Raw genomic sequence first — 11,510 nt, forward strand, 5'->3', positions numbered from 1 at the left:
TGCAGGGATAAAAAAAAACAAACGGGTAGTACTTACCCGAATCTCCGCGCTCCGGTGACTTCTTACTTACCTTGCGAAGATGGCCGCCGGGATCTTCACCCACGGTGGACCGCAGGTCTTCTGTGCGTTCCATTGCCGATTCCAGCCTCCTGATTGGCTGGAATCGGCACACGTGACGGGGCGGAGCTACGAAGAGCAGCTCTCCAGCACGAGCGCCCCATTCAACACAGAGAAGACCGGACTGCGCAAGCGCGTCTAATCGGGAGATTAGACGCTGAAAATTAGACGGCACCATGGAGACGGGGACGCTAGCAACGGAACAGGTAAGTGAATAACTTCTGTATGGCTCATAATTAATGCACAATGTACATTACAAAGTGCATTAATATGGCCATACAGAAGTGTATACCCCCACTTGCTGCCGCGGGACAACCCCTTTAAGGACTGGACAGCAGACTTCTTACTAATCTGTGTTGGAACCGGCTTGAAATTTGCTTCCATGACGTGAAGCAACAGCTGTTTTTCTTCATTAGTAAGAAGAATTCCTCAAGAATCTTGACTGCTCACTCCGCGGTGTCATTCACAACACATAGAGACTTACATTGTGATTGGCCATATTGATATTGTTCACTCACAGGACACTCTTGTGGTGTTGAAACAACAAAGGCAACATCAATGTTGTAGTGACAAAGAAGGTTCACCTTTCTGGTAGATGCAAAGTCTCCTAAACTGACATCCGGTTTCATCAAAATTGACAAATCTCCTTGCACTTTCCGTTTACCATACCCTGTACAATTTCTGTCTTTTTGACACATCATCTGAGAACAGAGCTAATCCATTTAGCTCATCGGAAAGATACCAGAGATGATTTTCTAGGATCTTTCTTGCAGCTGTACTGATGTCAGGATCGATATTTTGGATCATCCATAGCTGTAAATTACTGGCTGGAGCTTCAGTTGCACGGGAAGCAGCTACCCAATACGTGGTGTAAATCAGAGCACCAAGCTGTACAATTTGTGCTGTTTGAGCTTTCTCAGTCAGCTGCCATTCTTCCAAACAGCATTTACTTCATTTTCACCAGTTTCAGAGCTCACCTTTGTCACTCCCAATAGTTTGTCCATCCTATCACCTGGAAATGGCAGCCTGTAAATAGAGCCTAAAACAAAAAAATTCTGCAAGTATCTTTCCTTCTCAGTGAAGTACTATTAGGCAAGTTGGTTTAAAATGATCTTTCATTGCCTGTGAAAGTTCATGCCTCGGACCTGTCCTTGCTCGTTGAATTGTGCTACGTGAAATAGGAAGTGCATTTGGATCATTACCAAGAGCTGCAGCAATTGGTATCATTAGTCACACAGCTTCACGATCAGATCTTTTGTTGTGATCGAGGGCACTTTTTACACAACTGATCTCGGGAGATTTTCTTTACCTGCTGTACTTAGTCTTGCACTTCATTTGATCTACTAGCTTTGATAAGCCTGTACTCAACATCAGAATCTATTTTGTCATCAAGATCACCAGTTTAATAATTAGCAGACTGACTAAAGTCTATTGATGTGGATGCTGAAGGTTGTGAAGCCTGGCACTTTCTTTCTTCCCCTTTTTTCACCTCCATTCTGATCTTTGCTGTATTTCAGCCAGCTCTTTATCTTCCGTTGTCATGATCACTTGGCTGTCAGTACGCTGATCATTGAGGAATTCCTTGTCCTGCTTTATTTTGACTTTTAACATTGCCTTTACATTTTAACATTGCATCAGCATGTGCAATATCAAACAACTGATTCAACTATTCAGCAAATTCTAGCTCTCTTGTTTTCTGAGCCTCGAATTTTCACTTCCATTATTCTTGTTCAACAGCAGCCAGGTATCATGCAGTCTTTTCAATTGAGTGTGTCTTCAACATTGTTTGGATACCAGCCTTCGACCAATTAATCAGTAGCTCATCAATCGCTGCATGAGAAACATTTCTAAATGAATTCTTTATTCTTGGATGTTAGTAGCATCTCTGAAGCATCAGTTTTATTGTTGGCAACTGTTTCAAATTTGTGAGCAGTTCCAGTTCCTTACTTTGTCGTGGTAAAGTCCTGAAATAAAATAAAATAAATAAATCTAACCAACATGTCACAACATGATAAGTAAATATGCATAATAAGAGACGTACCTGAAAAGAAGACAATTTTTGGTGAAAGTCTGAAAATTCATTATCTTTGAGCACAACCTTGTCATAGACATAAGAACCTGAAACTATGCCTCAAATAAAGATTTGTTAAAAAAAAAAAAATAAGAGGGTGCCTTGCTTTGTTGTTGAAAGTTGTTTTTTTTTAGGGGGAACCCTACTATACATTTCAACTAGAGAAACAGAACCAAATGCAAGAAATATCTCCTGGGACAACTACCAAGTTTTATGGAACAACTGGCCTTGTGGCTCTGTTTATTGAATTTCTGAAAACCTTCCTCACACCCCTGTTCCTAAAGGTGTAAATAAAAGGATTAACTATAGGGGTGAATGCTGTATACATAAGAGACAGATACTTCTCATAATGGCTGCCTTTGGTTTAGACATAGACCACTGTAGTAGCACCATAGAAGAGGCTGGCCACTATGAGATGAGATGTGCAGGTGGAGAAGGCTTTCTGTTCTCCATAATCACTCTTTAGTTTTGTCACTGTCTTTAGGATATTGATATAGAATCCTATAATTATCAGAAAAGGCAGAACAACACAAATGACAGCAGTTAAGGTTGCTGAAATACTACTAATGAGCGTGTCAGAGCAGGCCAAGCTTTGTAACGGAGCCATGTCAGAAAAAAAGTGGCCAATCACGTTAGGGCCGCAGAAATCCAACTGTGCTATAATAGTGACTGGTACTAACATCATGCTAAATCCAAAAATCCATGGAAACATGGCTAATCCAACACACATTGTATCAGTCATGATGGATGAGTAATGCAAATGGTTATTGTCGATCAAACACCATCACTACCAGGAGATAGCATTCGGTGACGCCCAAAGAGTTCAGGAAATACACCTGGGTGACACATCCACTGAAGGATGGCTAAAAGTTTTGGGATGGTGACCGAGACAAATATCATTTTTGAGATAGTGAACACACTGATTAAAATATACATTGGGTTATGAAGTGGATGCCATATTGTGACAACAGTGATTATGGCAACATTTTCTATGACACAAATAGGTCACCAGAAAAACCACAGCAAATACTTTCTGGGTCTCGTGCAAATCAACAAATGCCAATAAAACAAACTCTTCAACAACAGTTTTATTTCTCTGTGCCATTTCAAAAAAAAAAGAAGGGTAAAATTATAAAATGTATTCCAAGGCATTAATCCAAAAAATATTATTTTAAGTCAACGTTTGGTAACTGATAACTTTTTCCTCTTTATAATAAAACAGTAAGGGTGAAGTCACACAAACGTATATCAGCTCGGTTTTTATGCCGAGCCTATATACATTGTCCTCATGTGCAGGGGGGGAGGATGGAAGAGCCAGGAGCAGGAACTGAGCTCCCGGCCCCCTCTCCGCCTCCTCTCCGCCCCTCTGCACTATTTGTAATGGGAAGAGGCGGGGTGGGGGGGGGCTAAGTTCCGAGAATTAGCCCCGCCTCTCCCCATTGCAAATAGTGCAGAGGGGCGGGGAGGAGGCAGAGAGGGGTCGGGAGCTCAGTTCCTGCACTTGGCTCTTCCATCCTCCCCCCCCCCCCTGCACACGAGGACAAGGTATATCGGCTCGGCGTAAAAACCGAGCCGATATACGTTAGTGTGACTTCACCCTAACATAGTGTTATTTTTTGTTGAAAGAGTTTTAGTTTTGACCTGCATAGAAAATTAATATGCAAATATGCAAATAATGTGTATATTTATATTACATGCTGTGATGGCTATAGAGATAAAAATATGTGTGCTTTATGTTAGGATATATGTTAGTTTAATGATGAAATACATTGTATAATATGCATGTATAATAAAATGTATTGCTCCTTGTTTACAATTTATTTTAAACTCTTTTTATTAACATTTGAGGGAATACATAGAGGAGCAGGTTGTATTGGTTACACAAAGTTCTGCTCATACAATACACATTTCTGTTACCAAAGTGTATCCGCCCCTGGCTGCAGCCATCACTGGTACTTCTTGGTAGTTTTCTGTGTGTAGCATACTGTCAATTCCACACATGTATCTTCCATGTTTTAATTTTCCCCCTTTACCCCTCCTCCCCTAAACTCCCAACATCCCAGTAACATCTTATAAAACAAAATTAAAACCAAACTAGTAACTTGCTAAACTGATCTGCAGTGTATCCTCCAGCGAACCTCCCCCTCCAACTCCTGTAATGTCATTTTTAGAATTCCCAGCCAGTTCATATCATTTTTCGGTAATACCATGTTGTATCAGTGAACTGATGCATGCACCCTTTAATTTCGCTGAGATCGAGAAATTTTTCTATAAACTGTCTCCATTTTTTAAGAATTTTGGGGTTTGGGTTTCTATGCGCCGTTCTATCCCTATTCTTTCCATTTTCAGAAGATATTTTAGTTGTTGGATAATATCCGTTATTCCTGGGGGTTTGGGTAATAGCCAAAAGACAGCTTTTGCTAATTAGCAAAATGATATGGATCATTTTAGCTTTTTTCACTTGATCTGGCAGTTGATGCAGTATAAAAATTTGTGGAGTCAGTTGTAGGACCTGCCCCCCCCCCCCCCCCCCCCCCTCATATCCTCTATCAGATTACAGACCTCGTCCCAGTAGTTTTACATTTTTGGGCACTGCCAAATGCCATGCAGAAAGTCAGAATTTGTTAGGGAGCATCTGGGGCAGGCTTGTAATCTAGCTGGTCTGTTGGGGCTCTGAGGTTTGTTGAACCTATATATTGCCCCATGAATAAGCTTAAAATATGTTTCTCGCCACCTTTCATTTGATATCACTTGTCTCACAGAGTTCCAACTCTTGATTATTTCCTCAGGTAGTTCTGGGTCTTGTAAATCTCGTTCCCATTTTTTGAATAGTCCAGAGCTGTTGTCTCCCATCCACCCCTCTCTAAGTCTGGTATACAAATTAGAGATTGAATGTTTATGTGGAAGATTTTTAATCAGGATGTCAGTCGGGTTGAGTATTTTTTCTGTGATACCTCTGCTAGTCTTTCCCGTAGAAAATTACGCACTTGAGCGAATGGCAGAATGGGAAGGGGTAAATTATATTCCCCCCTCAGTTCTCCAAAGGTCTTATACCTGGGGATCTCTGGGTGAAGAAGATGTTGGACTATCATAATCCCCCTTTGCTGCCACATTTCAAACATTTTATTTTACCTCTACTGCCTAAATTCTGGATGATTCCATAGTTCCATATGTTTAGAAATTTTAAATGGCAATTCAAACGTCTTGCAAGTTATTTTCCAGGCCACTGTGGTATTTTTTGCCATGATAGATTGTTTGCATTCGACAAGGAGGTTTGTATAGCTTGTATGCATGAGGGCATTTAGGCTTCATGGGTCAAACAACCCCGCTTCAAGGACGGCATTTGAATAATCACTGGAGCCTCACAGGCAATCCAAGGAGTGTCTCATGAGACTGGCGACATTGTATAATCGAATGTCTGGAAAATTGAGGCCTCCTCCACTCTTAGGCCTTAGTCACACGGGCGTTTTTTCGCGCGATTTGCGGATCGCATGACGGATGCGCATCCGCAAATCGCGTGACCGGTGCCCGAAAATCGCCCGAAAATCTTCTCCTAGCCGCGTTTCATTAGAAACGGGCCGGAGCTGTCCAGCGCATTGCATTCAATGGAGCCGGCAATACAGCCCGCTCCATTGAAAGCAATGCGCTGCGGGCGAGTGTGGGATGAATTGTCGGGAAGGGCTTAAATATATAAGCCCTTCCCTGCAATTCATCCAGAAAAGTGTTAAAATAAAAAATATATATATACTTACCTGCTCCCGGCAGCCGGAGTTCTGCGCAGCCGGCCTGCAGTCGGTGTGAAGGGGGTGTGAGTCAGACCTGCCCCCTGATTGGCTCAGCGCTGAGCCAATCAGGGGGCAGGTCTGACTCACACCCCCTTCACACCCACTGGGTGTGAGTCAGACCTGCCTCTGATTGGCTCAGCGCTGAGACAATCAGGGGGCAGATCTGACTCACACCCCCTTCACACCCACTGCAGGCCAGCCGCACGGAACTCCGGCTGTCGGGAGCAGGTGAGTATATATATATTTTTTATTTTAACACTTTTCTGGATGAATTGCAGGGAAGGGCTTATATATTTAAGCCCTTCCCGACAATTCATCCCGCGCACGCCGGCAGCCCATTGCTTTCAATGGAGGCGGCTGTATTGCCGGCTCCATTGAATTCAATGGGCAAACATTGTTTTTCTCTGCCACAGCTGTTACAGCTGTGGCAGAGAAGAATGATTTGTCTTCTATATGTTCTCAGTGGGGTCGGCGCTGCTGCCGCCGGCCCCATTGAGCGCATATAGAGAAGAGAACAGGAATCGCAGATCGCAGATAGGTGCGATCTGCGATTTCTGTTCTATAATTTATCGGCCGAGCGCATAAAAAGCGCTCATGTGTCCGATACCATTGCAAAGCAATGGTTTTATAAAATCACCGGACGCATGCGCATGCGCAAATTGCATGAAAAAACGCCCGTGTGACTAAGGCCTAAGGGAGCATTAGTTTTTTTAAAGCAATGTGTGGTCTCTTACATGACCACACGAAAGCTACGAATGTTGTGTGCAATTTTCCCAAATCTCGTCTCTGGAGTAGAAGCTGTATTGTTTGCAAAAGGTATAGTAATCTGGGGAAGCTAATCATCTATCAGAGAAAGAGAGTGGGCGATTACTCCGCTTGTCTAGTTCCTTTGTTATTTTAAGTATTATTGGGGATAATTCTATGCATACAGGGATTCCAATCTCTTGCCAATCTTTATGCCTAAATATATAATACCATTTTGGGCAATGCCAACAAGGCAGCCTGTAAGATCTTTATCCATAATTTTGCCCCGGGGGAAAATATCCAGTAGTTCACATTTGGTGTTGTTTACCCTGATGCCCGATAGATTCCCGAAAGCCTCCAATAGGCAAAGATCTGCGGCAGATCAGATTTCGGTTGGGCAAGCGCTAGTAAAATATCATCCGTGAATAACATGACTTTAACTGTTTCATCTCCGACCTCTATGCTTTTGATCTCTGTGTTTTTTTCTAGCAATTGAGCGAACGGCTCGATTGCCCAGTTGAATAACAATGGGGATAAGGGACATCCTTGCCTAGTGCCTTTTTGTAGAGGAAATTTTGGAGAGAGAAAGCCTGGAGTACTAATTTGCGCCTGAGGGGGAGTAGAGATTCCATAAATAGGAACGGAAGGGGCCCTCAAAACCCGTCCTGTTCATTAATTCCCTTAGCCATGACCATGAGACATTGTCAAATTCCTTTTCAGCATCTATTGCAAGGAGGGCCGGAGATAGGTGGGCCGCAGGGTGTAGCTTGATGTCATCGAGAATTGATAAAATCTTTCTTATATTAGTAGTGGCAGAGCACCCTTTTATAAACCCTGTCTGCATTGGAGAAATCAAGTGAGGCATGATAGTAGCTAGGCGATCTGCCATAATTGTGGCCATTAGTTTTAAATCTGTGTTAATTAGGGAAATCGGTCTGTAAGATTTTTGCATAAGTTGGGTCTTTTCCTGGTTTAGGTAGCAACTTGATATATGCTATATTCATGTCTGTGGGAATAGGGCTGTCATGCATATAGCCATTGAATAGATTTCCGAATAATGGAGTAGTCTGATCTTTTAATATTTTGAAGAACCCCCCCATATATCCATCTGGATATGTTAAAGGGTCCTCGTATAATTTTACCATAATTTTAGCTGCCTTATTGCCAAATTTAAATTGTTTTGCTTCATTGAGCGAATATGCCAGTAGCTCTGTTTTATGCAACCAAGATTTATAACATGTCTTTGCCGTTATCCATGTCTGCTTATGTTGTTTATCCAGATTCTCCTGAAACCGTGAATAGGTATTTCGTAGCTGATCGTTAAACTGGCTAATTTTATCTTTGACATTTTTTTTTAATAGAAATCACATAGGCGATTATCTTGCCCCGGATGACTGCCTTGGCTGCATCCCAAAGTAGCTGTGGGTTGTTAGAATTTATATCATTATCTGTCATGTACTCGAGCCACCAACCCTTCAGCCATGCGCAAAATGTTTGATGGGAGCCTACATATATAATCAACGCCTCTCGGGAGCTCCTCGCATAGGGACAATATCACTGGAACATTATCAGAAATCACCATGTCTTCAATACAAATTTTGGCTATTTTTGACATCAAGTGGGGCGACATAAATATATAATCAATTCTAGACCGCGAGTTATGTGCATGAGAAAAATAAGCAAACTCTCATCCCTCTGGGTTGAGCTGCCACCATACATCTTAACTAGAGATGAGCGAACATGTCCGTTACGGACACATCCGCACCCGGACACCGGCTTTGCCGAACACTGCAGTGTTCGCACGTAAAGGTCCGGGTGCCGCCGGGGGGCGGGGAGATGCGCGGCGGCGCGGGCGGCAGTAGCGGGGAACAGGGGGGAGCCCTCTCTCTCTCCCTCTCCCCCCCACTCCCCGCCACACCCCGCCGCGCTGCCACGGCGGCCCCCGAACTTTTTCGCCCGAACACTGAAGTGTTCGCAAAGTTCGGTGTTCGGGCGAAAAAGGGGCGGGGCCGAACGTGTTCGCTCATCTCTAATCTTAACCCTTTCCAATCCATTGTCTGACGTCTAAAGACATTCTGATTGAGGGCTATACAGCTCCGATGTTGGAAGACGTCCAGCAGGGTATTCTTTCTGTGGATTACTGGTGGCTCTGTTGTCGGGGGCCTCCCCAGCATGTTACATACCGCAGCACTGGCCGTAGCCAGCAGATAGTGCCATTGTATAATGGCAGAAAGAGAAAGCCCCCTAGGAAACCCTGAATCCAAAATTTGATTGCAAAGGGTTAAAGGCCAGACATGTGAAAAAAGGTCTGTAGATTGGAGTCATGATATCTATTATTTACGCCCTGGGACACCTGGCTACGTCTGTCTTCTCCCGTTGTGACTACCTCATTAAAGTCACCTCCTACCACTTTGTGGGCTTCGGTGTCAGCTAATAGCCTGTCCAAGAGTTTCACCAGCAACTGTTTGTTATTGGTATTGGGGCCGTAGATGTTGGATATGCTAAAGGTCTCTGTTCCCATTTTTGACATGTAAAAGCAAAATTCTCCCATCTAGGTCATGCCATTGTTGCTGTACTACAAGATTTAAGCCTTTCCTAACGAGAATAAACACCCCAGCTTTTGATTTTACCGCTGGTGAACCATATACCTCCCCCACCCATAGTTTACGCATATGGAAATAATCCTCCTCCATTAAGTGAGTCTCTTGGAGTAGAGCTACAGTATATCCACTTTAAGACGTTTAAGTGACAAAGTACTGCTGACCGTTTCTGGCGTGATCTAAGACCCTTGATATTCCAGGAAATAATTTGCATGATAGTGTCGGTTCTGGTGCGGTGTTAGATGAGAACTGTTCATTTGAAAGCCCACCCAAGGATAATAACTAGAGATGAGCGAACGCGTTCGTCCGAGCTTGATATTCGTGCGAATATTAGGGTGTTCGGGATGTTCGTTATTCGTAACGAACACCATGCGGTGTTCTGGTTAATTTAACTTTCTTCCCTGAGACGTTAGCGCTTTTTTTTGGCCAATATAAAGACAGGGAAGGCATTACAACTTCCCCCTGCAACGTTTAAGCCCTATACCACCCCCCTGCTGTGAGTGGCTGGGGAGATAAGGCTTGAAATCCCCGCCTCCAGAAACACAGCCTATCACAGCCATTCAATGACATCATTGTCATTGGCTGTGATTGGCTGAAGGCACGTGTGCTTCTGGAGGCAGGGATTTAAAGTCTTTCGTGGAGAAAGCAATACTCTGCCGTGGACCAGGAGGGAGTGACAGCCTGCAGGAGCGCCGCAGATCATCTAAAAACGTAAGTAATGATTTTTATTCTTTGCTCCACTGTATTGCCGGCGTATAAGGTGACAGTTGGGGGGTCGTCTTATACGCCCCGTCGCCTTATACGCCGGTATATATTTTTAGTGTAACACATTTCTGGATGAATTGCAGGAAAGGGGTTATATATTTAACCCCTTTCCGACCATTCATCCTGCGATCGCCGGCAGCCCATTGCATTCAGTGGAACATGCTGTATTGCCGCTCCATTGAATTCAATGGGCAAACATCGTTCTTCTCTGCTACAGCTGTTACAGCTGTGCCAGAGGAGGACGATCTTTATGCTGACAGTGGGAGGGGGGGGCCCCACTCTTGCCGCTATTGTGGCTTAATAGTGGGACCTGTGAACTTGAGATGCAGCCCACCATGTAGCCCCTCGCCTGCCCTATCCGTCACTGTGTCATTCCCATCACTTTCCTGAATTGCCCAGATTTTCACACATGAAAACCTTAGCGAGCATCGGCGAAATACAAAAATGTTCTGGTCGCCCATTGACTTCAATGGGGTTCGTTGTTCGAAACGAACCCTCGAGCATCACGGGAAGTTCGTTCCGAATAACGAACACCCGAACATTTTGGTGTTCGCTCATCTCTAATAATAACACTTTTAACTTTAGAACTTTTTTGAACTTTAAACTCAAATTAAACTAAAATCCAATAAGTCAATTATTTTTCCCCTTACTACCAATCCACAGCAATCTACCAAAAGTAAGCTGATGGAAGGATCAGGGGAGAAGATGCAGTCTCCCTTAGGGTAAAATGCTTAGCATAAGCCCAAAAGAAGAACGCATGAGTTGACTTCCTTTAATTCCACTTCGTCGGTAACATTTAGGAGAATAATTTAACTAGGGTCACTCATTAACAACCGTACCTGTTTTTATTTTATCAGTTCCTTCCCTGCTCCCTTATGACTCGCGATGTGGAATAAAACAGAGCGTAGCTCTGTTTCTTGGATTATTAACAGTATTTCCCCGCTCCAAAGAATTATAACCTAAGTCATTAAAATATGAAATATAGAAATTAGACGACCACATAAAATCTGCAATAGCTACTCAAATGAACATTCTACAACATTCCCTCTTGATTACTTTTTTCCCCTCTGGTGTCTCTCCTGTAGTATCACATACACACGACCCTGACATAGGGCATCACGGGGGAAGGGCCATGAGCGGTGGTTTGTTCCCATAACGTTGCTCCTTTGGTGCAACTGAGGGACCCAGGGTGTCCTCGTGCCTGTTCCTATTGTCGCGTGTCACTGGGGAGGTGCATTCCCGCGGTTGTCTGGCAATCTTTTTGGCCTCGTCAATAGAGATGAGCGAACCTACTCGTTTCGAGTAATTACTCGATCGAGCACCGCGATTTTCGAGTACTTCAGTACTCGGGTGCAAAGATTCGGGGGGCGCGGGAGGCGTGACGGAGCGGGGGGTAGCAGCGGGGAACAGGGGGGAGCCCTCTCTCTC

At 43.8% G+C, this 11,510-nt stretch overlaps 1 pseudogene; it reads right to left on the reverse strand.

The window, feature by feature from the left end:
* Nucleotides 1–2,399: 2,399 nt before the first annotated feature.
* On the reverse strand, nt 2,400–9,238 carry LOC136571868 (olfactory receptor 6N1-like; annotated as a pseudogene).
* Nucleotides 9,239–11,510: the final 2,272 nt, after the last annotated feature.

Source organism: Eleutherodactylus coqui, chromosome 6 (assembly GCF_035609145.1).
Source record: "Eleutherodactylus coqui strain aEleCoq1 chromosome 6, aEleCoq1.hap1, whole genome shotgun sequence".
NCBI classification, from domain to species: domain Eukaryota; kingdom Metazoa; phylum Chordata; class Amphibia; order Anura; family Eleutherodactylidae; genus Eleutherodactylus; species Eleutherodactylus coqui.